Source organism: Vicugna pacos, chromosome 24, assembly GCF_048564905.1.
Source record: "Vicugna pacos chromosome 24, VicPac4, whole genome shotgun sequence".
Classification (NCBI taxonomy): Eukaryota; Metazoa; Chordata; class Mammalia; order Artiodactyla; family Camelidae; genus Vicugna; species Vicugna pacos.
Window position 1 is genome coordinate 17753558 of NC_133010.1, and position 22224 is coordinate 17775781.

At 40.4% G+C, this 22224-nt stretch overlaps 1 protein-coding gene and 1 non-coding gene across 5 annotated transcripts in view; one reads left to right on the top strand and one right to left on the bottom strand.

The window, feature by feature from the left end:
* Positions 1-22224, top strand: part of ZNF521 (zinc finger protein 521) — a 346926-nt gene that overhangs the window by 117425 nt on the left and 207277 nt on the right. The gene's annotated exons all lie outside the window — the stretch shown is intronic.
* Positions 20421-20493, bottom strand: TRNAG-ACC (transfer RNA glycine (anticodon ACC)). The gene has a single exon. It is a non-coding gene; the product is annotated as a tRNA-Gly (tRNA).

The window sequence follows — 22224 nt, forward strand, 5'->3', positions numbered from 1 at the left end:
CTAGGACAGTAAATCATCAAAACTAAGCTACACTTAACAGGATAAATGCGTAAAGTGCATTTGGTAATACTGTACGCTTGTTGTTCTGAGTCATTTGTCTCTTTTCTCCTGCTAATTTGCAAACTTGAGTTGTCTGTTAAGTGTTCTTGCACATCATTCATGTGACTTGCCTGGGTGCAAATCCAGAAAAACTAAATAGCATTGTATTAGCTCTTAACCTTCTCTGTCCCACTGGACTGTTGGTAAGATGAGTAGGTAGAGGTGTGTGTGACAGAGTGTTGTAGTTTGGGGGAACATGTTTGTGGACAGATCCATAAAGCCCTAACCATATCTGTGGCTCCTTTACAAGTGTTAGTACTGCACGGGTTCACATGTTTGAGAAGGAACAGAACCGATCATTGGGCACTGCATCTGTATAAAATAGCATATTCACTTAATTTGATTTTAAAAGTTATGAGACTTCCTGGAAGCTTCCCATAGATTTTGTGAACTGAAGACTTTCAGACATCTGGAGTTTTGTTTTGTTTTGCTTTGTTTTTGCTAAAGAATTTAAAGAAAAAGTGAAAGTGATCAAACATGTGTTCCATGGTTGTGGGAAACTGAAGACTGGTTGGTTCCACTTGACAATCAGGCACCCTAACAGCAAGTTCTGTTGGCAGTGGGAATAAGGGAAATGAGTGTTTTATGGAAGGAAGCATCATTTTCACAGAAGCATATTGAAACTGTTTTTAGAACTTTTATTTTTGCTGTTTTCCTTTTCAGATCAGTTGAAATAAATTACATGAAATAAATGTGATATTTTAACTTTTCAGTTTGTATTAATTAAGCTTAAGGCATTATACCTTTGATTTGCATATTTCTATATTAATTTCTGTATTAATTCATTATGTATGCTTTGTTGTTAATCATTTATGTATTAATTATCTATTTCTAGATTAATTAGGCTTAAGGCACTGTATATTTTACTTTCCTGTTTCCCTGTTTTGATCAATTTCTTGTTTCCTCCCCAAAATATTTTCTTAGTTTTTAGCCTACTTTATTCTCCAACCCCACTAAGCCCCTAAATGCAATTCCGTGACCTCCATCGATTCCATCCCCCAGTCCCTTCTCCACATGCTTCTTATTTTTCAGACCAGTGGTTTCCAAACTTCTTTGATTAAAAACAAATTTAGAATGCATCTTCATAATACTTACTTACTAATATAGTACATAGATAGGTGTGCGATACGACACTCACAAAGATAGAAATTGAAAAATGACTTGAAGATGAAATACTTCGGTTTTAAAAATAACTTCATGTTGTCTGAAGTCCTGGGCTAGTGGGGAGGGTATAGCTCAATTGTTAGCGCACATGCTTGACCTGCACGAGGTCCCAGGTGCAATCCCCAGTACCGCCTCCAGATAGAAATAAATGAATAAACCCAACTAACACCCCCTCATAAAGCAAACAAAACAAGCAAAACATGAAGTCCTGGCTAGATTCATGTATTTCGACAATTTACTTTAATGGCTGTGAGAGCTAAAAGAACTATCTCAGAAAACTACAAAGGGAGAACCCATGTTATTACACTTCTGGCCGAGGTGCATAATTATTGATGGTGGCGATAAGCCCATATTTCAGATAACTTTCCTGATCATCCCTGTTTTGTTTTGCCAGCTTTTGGTCAGATCTGATTAAGCTGTTTCTTTCCTCCCCCTCCTTCGGACAGTGTCTGACGACGAGTTTTGAGTAGGAGTTGGGGCGGACTAGGGCTAGACTTGCCACTTTCTTGCTGATGACTTGTGCTCAAGGCTCTCGATATCCTGGAGCTTCCTTGCAGAAAACTTTAAAAATCACGTGTCAGAGTGTGAGTATTTTGTGTGAATTAGATCAGTTAACACGAAGCAAGATGGTCCACAAGTCTGTTCCGCTGGGCGGGGTACTCTGCACCGCTCTGAGCTGTGGGAAGGGGACGGAGAAGCACCCAGGGTGAGGCGGGGATTATTTATCTTCTCTCTCTCAGGTTGTTGCTTCTGGGTGGCTACTTATGGCCGGGGTCCCTTCTGATGGCTTGCTCAACATTAGCTATCTTTTCTACCCAAGGATATGTACCCTGTATTTCAGAGACCGCTGTTCTTGGTTGCCATTTCCTTCACCATGTGAAAAACAGCTCACCAAGTCTCTGCTCCTCTCAGTTCTAGAGAAAGCGGGGTGGCTGAGTGTGTCATTTTCTTGGTCTGGCAGGGCGGTGACTAAGTTCTACACATTTACCAGAGAAAAAGCAATTGTCTGTAATTGGTTCCAACCTCTGAGCTGTTGGCTGAGTGAACTTCTTTTTCTGGTTTTGGAGGAAGGGTCAGTTAAACTATTACCTACTCTACAAGCTTTTGTTATTTCCACACTGATTTTGTTATTAGTACCTGGTCCACTGTTCTTCTCTTGATATATCTGTTTGTGAAATCCTCTACCAAAACATGGGTATAAAATAATCATTTTTAGGTCCATTATTGTCTTGATGTTTTTGAATGCTTTTCCGCATTGTAATTGGGATTTATAAAAGGCCTATACTAATGAGGTACATTTTCCCAGTATGAATGATGAGTTATTACATGCGTTAATTTATTAAAATTAAATAGCTGGCATGTTGAAGGGGTAGTGTAAAAATATTTCTCTCTGTTTTTGATATGCATTTTAAAAGTATGTGTTCTTATTTTCAGCCTGTTTCAATAACTTGTGAATCACAAGAAAGCTACTAATTATGAATGCAAAATTCCTGAAGGATTAAAATCTCCAAGAAATAGAAAATAAATGGGTGAATTCACTTTATTTTTTACAAGTAAAACCTAAATGGAGAATATCCTGCTATTAGCTATAACTCTATTTGCAAATTACCTGCTCCTTGATTAATCTGAGGTTTTTGAAATTAGCATTTTGAAATGAATAGAACTCAAGAAGCAAATTAGCATTATTTGTGTATTAAAAATGTTACCTTTGGATGTCTTGTGGAACCACAGTGTTTTAGATAAACGGTCTGGCCTTACTCATATCATTGATAATGAACATATTACTATCTAATTCTGTGGTTTCAGGATTTATTTGCCAAAAATTGTAAATAAAATGTCAAGAACACAAACCAAGGGAGAATATCTTCAAGAATTTCCACCGTGTCCTTGATGGTCATTGATGGTAATTAGAGCTGTCAGTCTGTCCCTGTGGAGAAGTGTAAAGATTATAAATGAAGGGCTGTATTTGGATGTGGAAACAGTGGGGCCTCTTTTGTGGGGAAGATGAATTAAAAGAGACCAACTCTTTCCTCCTCCTCTTTAGTCTGTCTGAGAAGCAGGGCGCTGTTTAGCTCTTTAGACACAGTTGTGTGCACACAAGAGCTGGGGCACATGTAGCCTGTTCTCAAACTGGAAATTCAGCAGGATCAAACTCAAGACGTTGAATTTTTACGTTTTTGCATGACTGCCTTTTTTTTAAAAAAATATTACTGTACTTAAGATGCTTGTAACCAATACCTACTTCCTTTACGTGGTAGTGAGTTGATAAGAAAAGCAGCCCATTTCACCATCCTTTCTCTTTGTGCTGGGTTTGTGGCTGGGGAGCTTGTCTTTGGGGAAGGCAGCAATGTCACAGAGATCTGTGACCTCTTAATAGGCCTTGGGAGGGGAAGGCGGGAATCATTCTACACTGCGCCTCAGGGCTTAGCTCCTTTAAACTTCAAGGAATTGGATGGAACTCTTCACTCCTCCTTTCTTTCAGCTTTACCTTCAGGGGAAATTGATCGATTAGAGGTGATTATTCCACAAACTCTGAACCCTTTTCCCCTCTTTGTTCCAACTGGAGCTCCTCAAACTTTAAAGGGATGGTGTCTCCTGGGTGAATTGTAGAATGAATTTAAGTAGATTATTGGGTAGAACTCTTTGAACACACATTAAAAGTGCTAAAAAATAGATATATATATATATGTTTGGAATGGAAGGAAATATGTGAAGCAAAAGGATAAAGAAACATATGTTTCAATATAGTTATAATGGAATTATATGGGATATTTTTTCAGCAAATGATTAGTCGTTAGAATGTGGAATCACAGTAGTGCTTCAAACCAGAAAATAATGGGGTCAGTGCAACAAATGGACACTTATGCAAAATCTGGATGGTGCGTAAGACCCTAAAGGACCAAAGACAATCGTAAATGACCGGGTTTATGTCTGTCCTCTGTTAAGCACAGCAAGACTCTACTAATTGATGGCTTTTAGTTTTCTCTAACTTCTTTGTTTAACAACAAAAAAGAGATCTATACCTAATTGTTTTCTTTTTTTTTTTTTTGCATGTGTGATATCTTAGCCTTATGGACACTGTGGGCCTTGTTTGAGTTACATTTAATACCACATCAATTTAACTTTTGCCCCTGAAAAAATATCCGATTCCTGGACTCTACCTACCCACAGAGCAGTATTAGCTCCCCCTGGTGACTAAATAAAAATGCAGAGAAGGACGACTGGAGTGATGAGCTTCATTAACTTTAACCTTTAAATGCATAATTAATATTAGGATGCGTACAGTTGGCAAGCACACTGAGCTGTTTTCCAAGAAAAAATTCCAGTTAGTCTTGAGAAATGTCCATTTTCATGTCAATGTATTTACATAATGAATGCTGGTCTAACTTATGTGGCTTTCCTGGAGTTGTGCCCATTTTAATGTCATAGGTCTCGGTTTCTGATATGGGAGATTCTAGAACACAGGGCAGATACTCAGATCTTCTGTAAACCAGGAGCTAATTACAGACATAAAAAGTGACAGTAAGAGCAGCTTCCAGTTTGTCTCCATCATTCTTGCAAAATTGACTTTCCATGGAAAAGGTTATCTTTAAAAGTTGTCTTTCGTATCTTGCCTGTTACCAATAATGCTAAAATGACCGTGGGAGGGCAGGTGTCTCTTGAAGATCCCAGTTTCAGATGCTTTGGATGTAAACCCACTTAGAAGATGAGTAAGTTCTGGGGATCTAATGCACGGCATTGTAGTTATAGATAATTCTGTACTGTATACTTGAAAGTTGCTAAGAGATTAGGTGTTAAATGTTCTTGTCACAAAAAAGAAATGGTGATTGTATGAGGTGGTGGAGGTGTTGACTAACCCGACTGTGGTAATCATTTCACAATAGATATGTGTATCAAGTCATCATGTTGTACACCTTAAACTTATGCAGTGTTACATGTCAATGCTATCTCAATAAACCTGGAAAAGGTAAAATAAAATAATTTTGGGGGAAAAACACTGTTATAAATCAAACACCAAGATGTGTTTTTTTTTTGTCGCTTCAAGAAAACATTTTTCCAATTTAATTTATGAATTATCTAAAGTGTATATTTTTATTACTTGCATTGCCTTTGCACTTAACTCTTATAGTTTAATTTCTAAAAAAATTTGCCCATTATAACTAAATTATCAGTTTGACAGACTTTTGAGAATGCTTATGTCATCTTTTTGAAAAGAAATTTGTCAAATCTGTCATATACTTACCACAGTCAACCCTGCTGTCCTTGGATTCCGTGTCTGGGGATTCAGCCAACTCGCAGATTGAAAATATTCTGGGAAAAAAAATTCCGTAAAGTTTCAAAAAGCAAAACGTGAATTTGCCTCACACCCTGGCAACTATTTACATGATATTTAGACTATTTACTGAGCATTTACGTTGTATTCCATGTTACAGGTTACCTAGCGATGATTTAACATATGTGACAGAATGTGCCTAGGTTATATGCAGATACCAGGGACTCAAGCATCTATGGATTTGGGTATGTGCTGGGGTGCCCTGGAACCAATCCTGCACGGATACCCAGGGATCACCGTATTTCTTATATGTAGTTTCATTTTCTATGAAAAAGTATTTGCTTTTCACCAGTGTTTTGTGCTGGTTATCAGAAAGCCATGCCTGTGACTGTATGATCTGGTTTAATAGCATATATTGAATATTATGTATTATTATGCATTCAAGAGGAAAGATTTAAAATTTCATCTGAGAGCTAGTATATTTGAATTGCTCTTTTTGCTCCTCCTGTTCTTCTGAATATCTTTCTCCCTGTAATTTAATGCTTCCCCCACCCCCACCTTTTTTTTTTTTTTTTTTTTGGCTTTTCTTTCTTTCCCAAGGCTTTATTTTCAGGGTACGAGTCTTAGCACGTTGGTTTGTTTTTCCCTTTTGTCTTTCCACCAAGGTACCTGTCTGTATTGCAGGAAAGGGTATAATCTTCTAAACTCAATCACTGCTTAGTATCACCTTCTTTGGCCCGTGGAAATCTGAGTGAAGTTTCTTCTGGAGTCATTGGTATCATTTTGCCATTTGGCCTGAAGTGATGAGATGGCTGTCAAGCACATAGCTGCACACAACCGCTCCCCCTCCCCTTCCTTTATTTCTTCCTCCTTCCATTACACTCTTATTTCCTTCCTCAGGCGGACGGCCTGCCCTTTGCAGTTCATTTGTCCCAGTGCCTTGCAGAAAAACAGAAAACCATGCTCTGCCTGAACGTTCGCTAGTGGTCACTTGTAAGTGGCGCTTAAGTTGGTGCCTCACGATGAAATAGTGATAATTTTCTTACTGTGAACACCAGTTTTAAATGGACACGTTTATTAACACAAAAGCTACTGCATTGGTTAGATTCTGCGGTTGGGCTCAGTATAATGAAGAGTGTATGACTCCATTCCTTTCTACCCTAAGAAGACCACGCAAAGACAGGGAGATGAAGAGCACCTGTCCGTACTTTGTTTTCCCAAATACTCCTATGCATTTATCAGTTCAATTCAATAAACATTTATCAAGATTCTACACTTTGACAGTTAAGTACTGGAACTACAGGGCCCAGGATCTTCTGGGAGAACAGTGGTTTAGGAGGAGTCTCTGAGCCTCACCTGGACTTCAGGGATGGCTTCCTGGAGCACGTGATGCCTTTAGTGTGGGGGGGTCAGCTAGTGGAGACAGGTGTAGGGGTGTGTTTCAGGCAGACAAAAGAGAAAGAAGAACAGGAAAGGCATAGGAAACAGAATAGTGTCTGCTGGGGCATCCTCAAGCCAGAGGAAAAGGGCAGGATAGGGAATTTGTGAGAGAATGTATATTACCAATTGCTGCATAATTTATAACTCCAAAACTTTTTGACTTGAAGCAACAATCATGAATAATCTTAAAGTTTCTGTAGTTCAGGAATTTGGAAGCGGCTTACCTGGGAGATTCTGATTCAGGGTCTCTTGTGAGGTTGCAGTCAAGGTGTTGGCCAGGGCTGCAGTTATTGAAGACTCGAATGGGGCTGGAGGACTCACTCCTAAGCTGAGTCACGTGGCGACTGGCTAGAGACCTTATGTCTTCTCCTTGTGGGCCTCTTTACAGGGTAGCTTGTTGCAGGGCAGCTGGCTTTCCTCAGAACAAGTAAAGTGAGAGGGAGGCGGAGAGCGAAGGGGAAAGGGCTGGGAGAGGGAGAGGGTGGGGGGAGAGGAGCTGCAGTGTCTCTTCTGACCTAATCTAGGAAGTGGCATACCATTTCTTCTGCCTTATTCTATTATTGATCACACAGACCAATTCTGGTATGATATGAGAGAGGATTACACAAAGGCATGAGTACCAGGAGATGGGGTTCATTGAGGGCCATTTTGAAGGCTTGTTAGGGCAATGGACCAGGAAGGGAAGATGGGACTGGTCGTGGGAGCGCCATGTAAGAACTTGAATTTGATTCTCTGGCCTGTGCCTTTCAAACAGCTCTGAGCAACCTGGCAGATATTAGCCAGGGAGGTGTGGAGGTGATGGCAGGGCACTGAGTTAGCAGGGACCCTCCGTCCCTTGCAACCAGAGTGACCCAGGTTGGAATTATTTGATATAATGAATATTCAAGTAAGATTTCAGTTTTATACTGAGTTTAGAAGCTTAAGAAGGTTTGTTAATTACTGTTTTAGGCAGTGAGTAGCCATTAAAGGTTTTATGCAGAGGAATATATACTCAGATTGGACATTATGGGGAGGATAGATTAAACGGGAAATCAGAGCAGGGGGGGATTCCAGGTAGGCAGCTCTTGGGATGGCACTTGTAAGAGGGGATGGGGCCAAAACCAGTTCAATAAATATTTGGGAGGTAAAATCATCCAGATAAGTTTTGGGGCATAAGGACAAGCAAAAGATTAGAGCAAGCCCCAGGTCTCTGCACGCCTCAGGTGCGTTGGGTGGCCACCACCTGACACCAGGAATGAGAAAGAAGCAAATTTGGAAGGTCGGGTGGTGAGTTCACTTTTGCTCCTGTTAAATTTGAGATAATTTTCTGGCTTGAGTCGTTTAAACCGACAGCAGTTGTATACGTGGGTCGGAACCCAGAGGTAGACATTAGACCACTTGGCATACTTCTGTTTCCTTGAGTCATGGTTTCATTTTCCCTGTGTCAATTATCTGAGTTTCTCCCCTTAAAGACCCCCATGTTTGTAACACTGTTTCTGACCCAGCATTTCCCCCTCATTTTAATAATGAAGGATCCCCTCCCCTCAGGGTGGCTACTGCATACAATTGGCTGCCGGATATGAGACCCCTTGCAGCTGGTGTTGTTACAGCAAGTGGAGGTGACCCCCTGGAAAAGCAGAACGTCTGAAAACTTAAGGCTGCCTAGCGTTCTTTTCTCTCAGGATGAGGAGTGTTGGCACCTACGGTTTAATACCTTAATGCAATCCCGCAAGTGGATGCTAAGAAGGATGCTCTGTTCTCACAGGAAAAGAGCAGTGAGTTTTCCTTCTTAAAAACATATACTGAGATCCATCTCTACAGGAAAGTTTATTCCTTAGGAATTATTGGTAATGCCCACCAGCATCCACCCCACCCTGCCCCCTGAGAAGAAAATTTCCAAGCAGATTTAATTTTACTATTCGTATTTTTGGAAGCTGTGACCATCCTGTGAATTTTAACAGGCTGCCTTTATGGCTGATTTGTAGACTTGAAGTTTCCCATCATCTGCCTTAGTATTATTTTCATTAAAAATTCCATTAACTTTATAAAAAAAATCAATGTAAGCATTCAGGAGTAATTAACTCTTACCAATCTTCGAAAGGAAAGATGAATTAACAAAACTTTGAAATGTTAAAATGGGTAGAAAGAGTTGTGTGGCTAATGGAACCAGTAGAGAAGTCAGTATAATGGATAGAGGTCTGTGCTCTGGCAACTGGTCAACCCAAATGCCAATTACAGTTCTCCCCAAACTAGCTGTACCGCCTTAGGCAGATTACTTAAATGTTTAGTCTAAAATGTCCTTATCTGTAAAGTAGGAACAATCATAAAACAGTAACAATATTGCTAACCTCATAGCATAGTGGAGGTTAAATGAGATAATAGATGTGTCATCCTTGTAAGGTGTTTGGCACACAGCGAATGCTTGCTGTAAACATGATTATCAGTATTAGTCTTATTAAGGGTGGTAATGAGTCCTTTAAGAATATGTCACATGAGACAGATTCCGGATTTGAGTTGAAGCATCATGAAATTGGTCTGGCAGTTAAAGAGACTCAGGTTATAAATGGTTTGGAAAATCATCTGGTCTAAGTGAGTTCATTTAAATGTGGGAGATTTGTACTTTGGTTTTCTGGAAGAAGAGAGCCTAAAGAGATGCATTTGTGCAGCAAATGACCATAAAGACAGTTGGCTATTTTTGCAGTGCACTGAACGTGAAAGCGATGTACTTAACACGTACACCTTAGTGTCACTGAATTTTTATTGTAGTCTCCTTTTCTGCTGTGCATTGTGAGGGTACGAAGAAATGTGAATCATGAACCCTATTTGCAAAGGGTCTTACTGTACACTTGGTAAACAAAACACCTCTACCTGGAAAAGTAACATTGATGTGGTAAAGAATTGTTAAATGACAGAATTGCTCATGTAAGTGACACGTTGTATCCATTTCCAAAGAAGGGAGTGGTAAGTACATGGAGGAGCTGGTAGGGGGGGCCTTGTGGAAGACACCCAGGATGGCCTCCACCCAGAGAGACTGTAAGGAGGTGAATAGGAAGGGATGGATATGGGATGCTAAGGCAAGATGGGGCATCCCAGGAAGGGAACTGCTGATGGATAAAAAGACTGTGAGTTAAAATTCTGGTATCTCACCTAGAAAATAATTCCATAAGCAGTTGCACACTCAGAGTACTCAGGAGTTCCAGCAGGGCCCAGTGCCTCTAAAAGTGCTGTAGGTGGCACTGAACAAAGTAACCATGAGGATAGTCAAGTAAGATAGAATCCATGGACAACTGTTGAGAAGTGAGTGAGGACTGGCAGAGTTTGGGAATCCTCCTCTAAAGTAACATAACGTGCATGGACTGCCATGTGGAGTTTCTTAATTTGTCAGGAACACGCGGAGCCCGCCTCCGGGAGACTGCACTTGATAGTAGTATCTTTTGCCAAATGCTTTTGTTAAAATGTCGTGAAGTGCCTTCAGACTTAATTTTCATTTAAGTTTTATTCTTATTATGCTATGAGCCTTTGGTGCTTATCGAATGTAAATTTTCTCCAGTGAAGGAAGAAATTACCAGCACAGCTATTAATAGTTTAATGAAAAGTCTTATTGCTTCTTAAAATTTATATTTTCATGGTGATTGACAGTCGCTAATTAGCTAATCCTCTGCCTGTGCTCAGGAGGCAGGTCAATATCTCCACTAGAAAATGAGAAGATGGAGAAATCAGGATCTGCGGTGATCTCAACAACTGATTTCTGTATCAACATGGCAAAAATAAATTTTTACTTACTCTTAAACATTTTTTTTTTTAGTTAACGAAATATCTTTGTGTTGAATGATTGACACCCTGAGACATCATTTTTCCCTTCGCTGTGCAATTAAAAAGCCATTTATTTCAAGCGGGAGTTTTGGCTCCAACTTTCAGACTTTCAGGAAGTTTTGAGGTGGGCAACAACACAGTGTCACAGACAACAGATTTGAGTGTTTGGATTTTGTGTTATTTTGTATGACTGGTGATGTTTCTCTGTTTCAATTTTGTGTGTCATTTAGAATACTTGCTAGTTTAGAATAAGCGCCTTTAAACTCCCGATGTGGCAGAACCTTTTCCTCTAGTTATAAGCTATATTCTTAAATTATTTAGCGAGTAGAACATGCGATCTTCCAATGAAGAAATTGTTTTTGAATCCAGGGCGGAACTGCAGTCTGTGACTCTGTGCTTTGTCCGCCTTGATTCTTTGTTTTGGATGTCGGTACTCCTATGGAGGAAAATCAGGAAATGTGTCTTTATGAGAGCAGAAGTCCTTCATACAGCCAACAGGCACGTTCTGGATCTAGGACCTAAGGGATGCTTTCATGGCACAGCACATGGAACTGCTGTGTCCCCAACCAGCCTCAGCCCAGAAACTGCATTTGCCATGACAGCATCGTAAAGCATGCTCCATTCTGTGTGTGTGTGTAGGTCAGTTAAATGAGAGGTACATCACACACCTGCTTTTTGGATGTGACTATCACCTAGACGTTGCTAGCCTGCCATTGCCAGCTTGAGACGAGGAACTGCCCAGGCCATGTTCCATTGCTGAACAGCTGGTGTGTGACACGCCTGTGGCTCCATCTCATGCATGTCACATGCCCCCAACTGCTTCCAGGCCCCTTCTCTCTTCTCTTACCTCTCTTCTTCCCCATGGCCTGCCCCAGCATCTGCAAACAACATAGGTGGTATAAAAAAGTACACTAGATAATCTACACAAAGGGAGGGGTGTGTAGAAGACAGAAGTTGTCCATCTGATGTTGAAGAACAGTCATGCACGGTTAGAGCTAAGAAGACCGCTAGAGCTCATCTGGTCCCACTCCCTGTTCATGGGACAGACACTCCAGACTCACTGTCACTTAGCAATCTCCTGGCCCTGCCAAGACTTGGACACCCAACTTCTGACTCCACGCCCGGTGTTGGTTTTCCTGCACCAGTCGTTTCATCGAGGTGAAATGAATAATGGCTCACCCCACAAGCTGTTACCCCAGGATGTATGGGATAATGGCTTTTTAGGAGATAGTACCCTTGCTTGCTTCAGGTGAACACATTATTGGGGATCCAGAAGGTGTACCATATATTTACTTGTAAGCAGATAAATAAATAAACCTCTCTCCCCCTCTGCCCCATCTCACTTGAGTGCTTTCCCCAGCCCCTCACTGCTACCCCACGTAGGGGGAGCAAGCAGAGAGGAAAAGCCCGCTGATCTCTGGGAGGAGGACCCCTGCCCACTGGGGGCTTGCTCCGGCACATGCGGGCTGCATAATTTCCCTTGGATGGCAGGCCGTGAGCTTGGTTTTAGGTCACCATTTTGGCAAGAAAGTGGGCTTCATGGCCCTCTCACTGCAGTCCTTGGTGTTATTATGGAAGAGTCCTTTCAGTAGGAGGTGCAGAAATAATCAGCTGCCTGCCAAGTCTTCAGTTGTAGGTGATGCTGTGTCTTCGGGTATGAAGGACACAGCATCACCTGTGTCTTTCACGTTCAGATGGGTCATGTCCTTCTTGGTGTCTTCCTGATTTTCAGTTGTCACACCAGGCATTACTATGCTGCCCGAGTCTTGTCCGTCTCCTGCTCTACTGGATCTTTTTAGATCTCTTGAACCCTGTATGAGGTCCCTTTCCAGGTTTTAATAAGTCTCTAATGTGTCCCTTGTGTATATCTGAGAAGGTCCATAAAACCGGGTATAGATATGATGGAAGAAAAAGTAAGTTCCAGCTGCCAGTGGCTCATGTTAGCTAATTGGAAAAGTTATGAGTGCTTTCAAAATAAAACCAAGTTTATAGACGATCTTTATAGCATAGCTGTTACATTTTTAGAGAATTAAAATGTAGGTTGTGTCATAGGAAACCATCATCCACCTTTGTGCTTGCAATGCTCAGGAGAAACATAAATGTTTCTCAGCATTGTTTGATGTTTCCAAATTATTAATATGTATACATCTTTAAGGGTGGGAAAGTGTTTCAAGAATCAGAGAGAGGAGCTGAAAGTTTTCAATGTAAGGAGCACATGTCTTTTTAATATCTTTGCTGAAATTTAATACTTGTAAATGTTTTTGAGGAACTTTAATATTTCTGTTATAACTTTTAAAATTTGCAGTGGCTCCTTCATTTTAGTTTGCATTGGAGAGATTTTATGATCGTTCTAATACTTCGAAACCTTTTAATAATAAGAGATGTAAAGACATACCAAAATGAGACATACCTTTATATACTGTTAGATCAAAATACAGATTTTAAAAATAACCATTCCTGTTATATTGCCATATTACGTATGTGTATGTGTGTGTGAGTAAGTCAGTGTAACATTATATTGATATAATAATCAGATACTTTTAGTTTATTTTGGGTAATGAACCACCATAAACATTAGTGGCTTAAAAATGGTAACAGTTTATTACTTTTCAAGATTCTTTGGGTTGAGTGATTGGCTCTTCTGCTGTTCGTGAGGTTGACCTGGAGGCCCAGAATAGTTTACTCATGCGGGCTGTGCAAAGGCTGGCTGTGCGGGGGCTTTGGCTGTCCCTCTCTTAGACCTTTCAGCACGGTTGCTCTGGCTTCTCACAGCGTGGGGCCGAATTCCAACAAGAAGTGCTCCAACGTCTTAATTTCAGTATCTTGTTGCCCGAAGCTCAGAAACAGCACTGTGTTACCTCCATCGTATTCTCCTGGTTGACCGAAGTTCCAGGTCCAGCTCAGATTCAAGGGTAAGGGAAATGAACTCCACTTTTCCACGATGAAGTACGTCGGGGCCAAAGGACAGGTGGGGTGGGAGTTGGGGCGTCCTCGGGAAACACAACCTATGGCAGAAACCCAAGTCTTTCTTACCATCACTTCTTTTCTTCCAAGTCTGTCATGCAATTTTAATTGATCTTTTGCTTCAAAGCGAGAAATCAAAGGCAAGAATTTGTACAAAGTAATTTCTTAAACTATAGCCCCTTGTCCCCTTGTTGCATGGAGTCCTTAATGTCCTAGTCTACTTTCGTGTGTCACCGTGAATCTTTATTTATTATTAAAGAAGCATTAGTCGAATATGGTGGTTTCTCACCCTGGACAATCGCTTTATGAAAGACCTTCCAGTGTTTCCCCCCAGAGAACCCTAAAGCCTGTTAGGAGTAGAACACAGCACAGTAACTGAGTAATTGTCTCAAGTAATTTGTCTCCCAATGGAAGCACCACATAGTTCCCATAATTTTGAAGTTTCTAATTCTGTCTGTCTTCAGAATTCCTCACGGTTACTTTTCTTAACCTTTCCCTTGGTCTGTAGAAGATTTTTATTTTAGATGGTCTTTCTGTTTTTTGCATTCCTCATTCGCTGTCTTCTCCACCACTCCTTCACTGGGCTTTGTAGCATGAACGTGTTCGAAGCAGTGTAGCTTGTGTTTTGTCGAGTTACAGGTTCGTGTCCTGTATGGCTTCCCACCCAGACCTCACGTGGGTAGATGCTCGGCAGGGGAAAACGGACTTTTCCTGATAGGGATGAGTCAGTTTCCTTCTGAATCAAGATGTTTACACATGGAGACAGATGCAGAGGATGACAAACCTGGATCACGTGACGGCTAGATTGTTTTTCTTTGCTGGATTTCCACGTGGGAAGTGGTGGGAGCTGGAACTTTGCTGCTACTGCGCCCAGGATGTCCGCTGTCCAAGGTGCATCCCCGTCTGTGGTCTGGCCATTTGGCCAGGAGCCAAGGCTGCATTGTTTGAGGGCAGGCTCACTCTTTAGAGGAGCCATGTGATCCCACGTCTAGAGTGAAACTTCAGAATGTTTTAATTTCACTCAGTGAAGCCACATGTGTGTTCCAGTTACTACCTGTGAATTGCTTCCAGTTTTGCAGAGTAATAAGTTACTCCCTTCTCCAATGCTTTTTCCCCCCTTTTAAACCAAGTCTAGGATCTTGCCTTTCATGGTGATTATTTTTCCTTAAAGTATAACAAGCCAGTGCAACCCCTAGGGTAGAGCAGGGTCAAAGAAAATCATATAATGTGCCACTCTAAGCATCCAGCTGTCCATTTAAAAAAAAAAAGTGAAGCTTATGGGGAAACTGAGTTCCAAAGACATCCTTAAAGGGGAATGAGAGTCCTAGGGTTGCAGAGACAGAGGGGTGATTCTTCACTTTCTCTGGTGACAGGCAGAGGAGCAGGAAGGGTGTACAGTGTAATTGCATTTCTTTATTCATGTCTTTGATTTGATTTAAGAACAGCAACTGGAGAGAGAGGAGCCCTAAGGAGCCTAAAGCCCAATCCCAGGTTTGATCTGACCCCGTCCACACCAGCCACACACACCGGCAGAGTGCGTCTGAGAGACATTCTGCTGGTATGAGTTTGTCCCAGGTTCATTTAATGGGTAGAGACCTTTGATCATGACATCATTTGGGAGAACAGACAGGTAGAACTGAAAGTATACTCCAAATTGTGTAAATTGTGTTATTTCTTTGTGTGATTAGACGTGTTTTTTTCCCTCTGTGATCTAAATGAAACCCAGGACTAACCTGTGCTTTCTGACCAGAATAATTCCATTGAGAAATTAAGGAAAGGAATTTTTCAAAGTAATGAAAAGACTCTGTATAACAAAACACTGCCATCATTCCGTCTAGAGTGAATGAATAATCGAACGTGTTGTACCTCACCTGAGACCTTGGTACATAGTGAGACCTCAGTGAACGTTAGGTGAATGACTGAGTACAGTCATCTATGAAATGACTCAGTTGGAAAGTCTAGGAGTGGGAAGGATTGCTACTCAAGGATCTTAAGGATTTATGGAGATTGTTATACTAAAAAGAGCAAGGAAATGTCTGACATCTAAATCTTACTTCTTGCAAAAGGAAAGAATCAATACAAGAATGTCTTAAAAACAGGGCTTTTTATCTCTGAACCGGCAGAGACACTGTTGATTTCTATTTTCGGTTTCCCTCGAGGACCTGTGGTCTGTGTCCACTTTGTGACACGGTACAGCCGAGTCGGTATTCCGTTTAGGCAGAACTTTCACAGTGCTGCCTGCAATGTTGTTATTTTCTGAAGTCACCCTGAGTTCTGTGGTATTCACATTCATGTTCTGTATTTTCTAGTGGCAAACTATATAATAGGCATACCTTTTCAAAGCATCTCAGCAATGATTTCTTTTAATATCTTGATGAGACTAAATAAATAAATCAGGAAGGATTTGACAAGAATCTTGCATGGATTGGCTGTAACTTGAATATTGTAAATTGATTTCGTGCAAGCGATCACAGACCTCTGATTATGATTAGCACATACTTTAGTGTCTCTTAGAAAAACTGGATTACAAAATATAAATACCAGGTATTTGTGCTTATTCTATTTAATATAGTCACTAGTTTCTTGACTTCAATTTAGTATGTTAGAGAGTTTTTGAAGAAGTACCTATTTTAAGGAATGTGCATCTTATTTTGTGGTCCATTTCAATTCATTATATGCCTGTCACCTTTGATGTAGGAGAAACCAAGAAATACAAAGAAATGATTGCTGTTTGTAAGCCTTTAAAATCCATGAAGTGACACCACATACACATACACACACACACGCATATAAATATATAAAACAAGTACAGAAAAACGCAAGATTTTTTATTCGCTTATTTAATACTTATTTATGTAGCATCAGCATACAGCATTGAACAAGATAGGTTTCTGCTCTCTGAGAACTCAGAATACAGCATTGAACAAGATAGGTTTCTGCTCTCTGAGAACTTAAAGTTTAGTGACTGTGTTTATGAGTAAGTATGATAAAGCATAAGGAGATGTATTCCAGAGAACATAATTAAGCAACAAAGTATATAGTCAATCATGAAAGGTTATTGGGGTTCAACATGTTTCAGGAAGGTCTACTTCATGGCAAGGGAGACTTGAACTTGACTTTGAGGAAAAGAAGGTATTTGCAGAGACATAGAGGAAGTGAGACCGGTACTTCAATGTAAACATCCCACAGTGTGATCTGAGAAGGTCAAAACACTAAGGAAGAGTGTTTGTTCAAGGAAAATTCTCTGATCTTCTTTCCCATTCCTTATACACCCCATCAACTTCCTGGGATTTAAGTCTCAAGACTGTCAACAATGGAGTTCTATTTTATTTAGAATGAAGTATGACTGAGTATTTTTGAAGACACAGATAATCTCAGGTTCCAGATTCGTAGGCAAATAGCAAATGTGCTGCTTGCATATATGAAATTGATGCTCAAAATATGAAATTTCTCTGTATCTAAGAATTCAGGTGTAACTGATAGTGTTACCGAATCAAACAGTATCTATGGAGGAGAGCAGTGGCAGTTAGCAGTGGTCTCTCTGTGAGGAATTACACTTTTTGTATCTAGAGGTCTGTCAAATGGGACAGTATTACCAGGGATCATAGATCTACACAGTCTATTTTGTAAAATTATAGGAGATAAAAGGGAATGAAATAGAGTGAGAGTGTAGTTTTTAAATCACAAGGTCTAAAACTGACCAGGGCCACCGAGAGACAAAGAGAGACAAGGAAGAGAAGGGTTTGCCTTCGGCTGTTCCCAGGCTGTCTGTGGTTGTGCAGTGCTTCGAAGCAAAGTAACGGGGACATGACAAGTGTAAAGTTTCTTGGGCCACCTACCCTCCAAATTGGCAAAAAATATGACAGTTCTAAGTGTTGATAAAGATCTAGGGTCATGGGAAATTTCAGACTATGCTGGGGTGGGGAGTGTAAGTTGGTAGGACCACTTTGGGGAAATGATGTGACATTATCCATGTAAATGTAAAGATGCATGAACCCTTTGCCTCAGCAATTCCACTTCTCAGTACCCGAGAGAAACCAGTGTATGTATGCTACAAGAATACTTGTAGCAGCATTGTTATAATAGTCAAAACTGGAAACCACCCAAGTGTCCAACAAATTGATAAATGATGGCTATTCAAATAATGGAATATTATCATCAAGGAAAACGAATGAACTATGGTTACACTCAGCAAGATGAGTAACCCCCACCAATGTTGAGTTGACTTCAAGAAGCAAGACAGCAAAGGATATACTCAGTAGGAATCCATTCACATAGAGTTCAACAGTAGGCAAAGCTGAACTGTGTGGTTTAAGGTTGTGGACAAAGGTGGGGTAACAAAAAGGAAGAGTGGAAATCACTATCACAGAGGTCAGATTAGTAGCTGCCTTTAGGGTAGAGGGAACAGATGGTAATGGGTGGCGGGGAGCGTACAGGACTTTCTGGGTGCTAGCCGTATTTATTTCTTAGCTAGTGTAGTAGTTTCATGAGTGTTGCTTATTATTATATAGGGTGCTTATTTGTTTTTCTGTACCTTATTGGAAATACGTTCACTGCAGCAGTTTTTTTTTTAAAAAGGAACCTTATGTGAAAGAGAAAAAGATACCAGAAAAAGCAGTATAGAAAGATTTATATCCAAACCTGCTTCTCAAGTTGCAAGGCAATTATGCAAGAAGCAGATTTGCCACCAAATGTCCATTTTTGTCACTGGCAAGTGTGATTTGCACATGGTGAAAAATAACATTTGCTACTAGTCTAATAATCAGAAAATAATGAATAAAAGCCTGTTTTTTCAGAGTTTTATAGAAAGAGATCCTAGGCCTTTAGAATCAAATTTGACCATTAATTAGTAGTATAATTATTTCCCCATGCTTAATGCATCTTTATTGATTGAAGCAGTCTCTTGAATCATACCTAGAAGCAAATTGACCAGAGGATCAGCAGAAAATTAACAGCAAGGAGAAAATGAGAATACTCATCTTATCTGGAGAAACCAAGAAATTTTTGTCACTCTTACTATTTTAAAATCATTGTGAATTCCTCTTTAAGGGAAACCCCTAGTAGTTCCCCAATGGTAAGAGCACTGCAGAGTATTATCCAGTAATGAAAGAGAATGTTAATAAAAATCATTCCTTTTTTATGTTGATACGGATCAAAGTTACGACTTCAAGATACCAATGATAGAAAATGAGTGTTTTAAGATTCTAGGGTACTGCTTACCAAGGATAACATTCATTAACTGGACTTCACTTCTCATGCTCTGGATTAGAGAAATTATTTGCTAGCAAACAAGAAAAATCCATCTTTCATTTGCTAATCATCAGGCACTACTACTTTTTTAAAAAAGTGTCTTAAAAATGGATCTTAATTTAAATCATGCGGCAGTCATAAAATATCCTCTGCCAGAGGCTTTAGAGAGATGGCTGGAAGGTTGTATTGTGTACAAGAAACTATGGAAGCGCCAGTTGCTAAAAAACAAATTGCCAAATTGATTTATTTTCCAGAAAAAGCCATATAATACTATTTAAATACCTGAAATGTAAAAAATGAAGACCAATAAAACAGCCAAATATTCCACTGCAGAGCATAAAAATCTCCAAGTGTTTTGAAGAGTATCATAAATACCTATCTTAAGAAGCTCAATTAAAGTTTGGAAATAATAATTTTGTTGTTAAATCTCTGAAGAGCTGCAATCGCGTGATCACCTTGAGGTAGAATCCAGAAAAGCTGGTTTTAAATACTGTACTCCTGGAGCAATGATTGATTGATTCTCTGGTGTAAATTTCTTGGTAATGTCTGTTTAGAGACCGCTAAGAAATTACGGAGTGTGTGTGTGTGTGTGTGTGTGTGTGTGTACACACATGTTCACAAGAAAATCTGTTAGTGCAGCAGCAACTCTTTTTGGAGCCCCCATCTGGGCAGAAGGTAAAGGAGTGTTTGGTGATAATCTCTGTGATGGAAGAGAGTTTACAGTGGGAATGCGATTATGTAGATGATTTTCTTTAATTTAATTATTGATTAAAATGATTACTAAGCAGCAGTGTATCCAGAGCTTTTCCACTGTGCTCTATGTTCTATCTTCCCTCTCTAATTTATTTACCTTCTGTTGAGAAAACTAAATTTTTGACTTAGAAATAAAGGTAAAATGCACAGAAAAGAAACTACTGGGCAGTAGACTTGGAAGTGACTTTGGAGATCATTTAATACTGTGGATGCAGACTGTGCTTTGGGAAGTCTAGGAATTCCAAGAGTTTGAGAAGGAGAGAAGGGTGGAGTTGGGGGCCGTGGGAGGGTGGGCTCTGAGCATCCCACCTTGGATTCATACTGGGTGGTTTTTATCACTTTTATTTCTCTTGGACCTTCCACTTAGTATTCTGTTTGAAGAACAAATAGACAAAACTAGTTTGAAAGTCACTGCATTAGTTCATCATCCCCTTATTGCCTGCCTTCACGTTCAAGTAACCTGGGGTAAAGTTAGCTTCTTCAAGATTTCACGGCTGGTAATGGCAGAATCAAGAAGAGAAGCCGTATTTTCATGTCTAATGGGGCTGTTTCCCTGACAATGTTGATAGCATCCTGCCTCCCAGCACCTGCACCCACTTACTCTATACTGTGTTTCTTTTTTTTTTTTAATTTATTGCTTTTATTTTGGGGGGAGGTAATTATATATTTGTTTATTTATTTTTAATGGAGGTACTGGGGATTGAACCCAGGACCTTGCGCATGGTAGGCACGCGCTCTGACCCTGAGCTATACCCTCCCCTCTATACTGTTTCTTAATGATAATACGTTATTTACCATCTTTAATCCCCAGTTCTCTGCACCTGTGCACAAGGTAGTCATGGAAAGGACACAAGAGGAGACGCAGTTAGGCGTGATGTTATCAGAAAGCTGTGGAGGGGTTTTGAAGATACCGCTGTTGGGGAGAGCTTGTTGGAAGTGATGTCTATGCATATGCTCCATTATTGTGCCCTGGTGTTAAGGCATTTTGCGTCCAGCATAAGTGCTGTGACATGGTGCACGTGGTGACCGAGAAGCCCAGATCTCAAAAAAATACAAAGTTTGGGATATTTTCACAGTAAATATGTAAGAGTCACCAGAGTATAGGGCCTGACATCTGAGTCAGCACCACAGGTTTATGAGACACAACAAAAAGCGGGAAACGGGCAGGCGACTTGCATAAATGTTGGTAGCCATGTTCATCTGGCTTAGTTCAAGCCAGAGGCCTGCTCTTGATTTTCCCCTAATATGTGGCACTTTGAGAAAGTTGCCTTAGATGGCACAACTTTTTCTCCTATATTTGTTTTGTTCCCCTCCTTCTTTTCTTCCTTTCGATATGTATTAATCAAGTGTATATTATGTGTTAGATACTCTCAAGTACTAAAATTTTTTTGTGCCATAAGAATAAGAAACAATTTGGTTGTTGTTGTTTTCTCGGTGCAGTGATTGGAACTTCCAAATCACTGGGATAAAAATGTCTTCGGTCTCAACAACTTTTCAAGCCCAGTTGTATCTGGAGAGGGTACTTGAGGACTGTATTCTGGAAACTCAAAAATGCTACTTTTCCTCAATTGACGAATGGAAATATAACCCGGAGAGGAGTATGCTGGGTAACCTCTCGCAGGGCTGCCAGGCCGAGGGCTTGGTGGTCACCAGCTAACAGGAGAGCTGTCGGTAGGCGCTGTGGTGTTTGTTACAGACTCAGGGATCTTGGGGTGTCTGAAGGCAGTTTCTACCTATATTTCTCCTGGTGGAAGACGAGCCTTCTAGCTGAACTAATTGCTTAGCAGGAAAAATCAGCCTTCTCTGAATTAACTCTAAATTACTGTAATCCCATGTCTGAAGCTCAAAATCGTAATTTATGCTTGCAAGGCTGTGTTTATTCCACTACTTTTCCTTATGAATGACCATGCCAAGGGACATCGTCAAATAAGGAGGGCACATTCAGACATTCCACCTGAGAACTTGGGGAGGCTTCCAAAAGCCACACTGCTGATATGCACCCTTTATTCATTGTGTTTCATTTCACTGGTATCTTTTCCAAAGGAGTGTCCCTGCGTTAATGAAATGCTCGCACTTTTGTACGTTTTCACTTTGGATAGACAGTAAAATAGAGGATTTGGTGTCAGTGAGGGACAGCTTTCAATGAGAAAAAAGAATTTCACTGGGACATCATTTATGGCTGAATGTGAAAGAATGAGCCCAAATTTCTTATTACTCAGTTACGTCTTGGTAGAACTCTATGCTGGAGCCTCAGCGATTTGGCAAGGCTATTAATAGTTGTAGTGAAGTGACCAGTGTTGTCCCTTTTGTAATAGCAGTTTCACTACCGCCCTTTTCCTTAGGCACCCCACGAAGCTTTGTGTTTCATCTAAATCACTTGTGAGTGTTGTAAACAGGATGGGGGACACACAGAAACGAATTCACTTATGTCTTCAGCCATTCATCCAGGAATATGGCCTCCTATGCATCAGACACTGAACTCAGTAGAA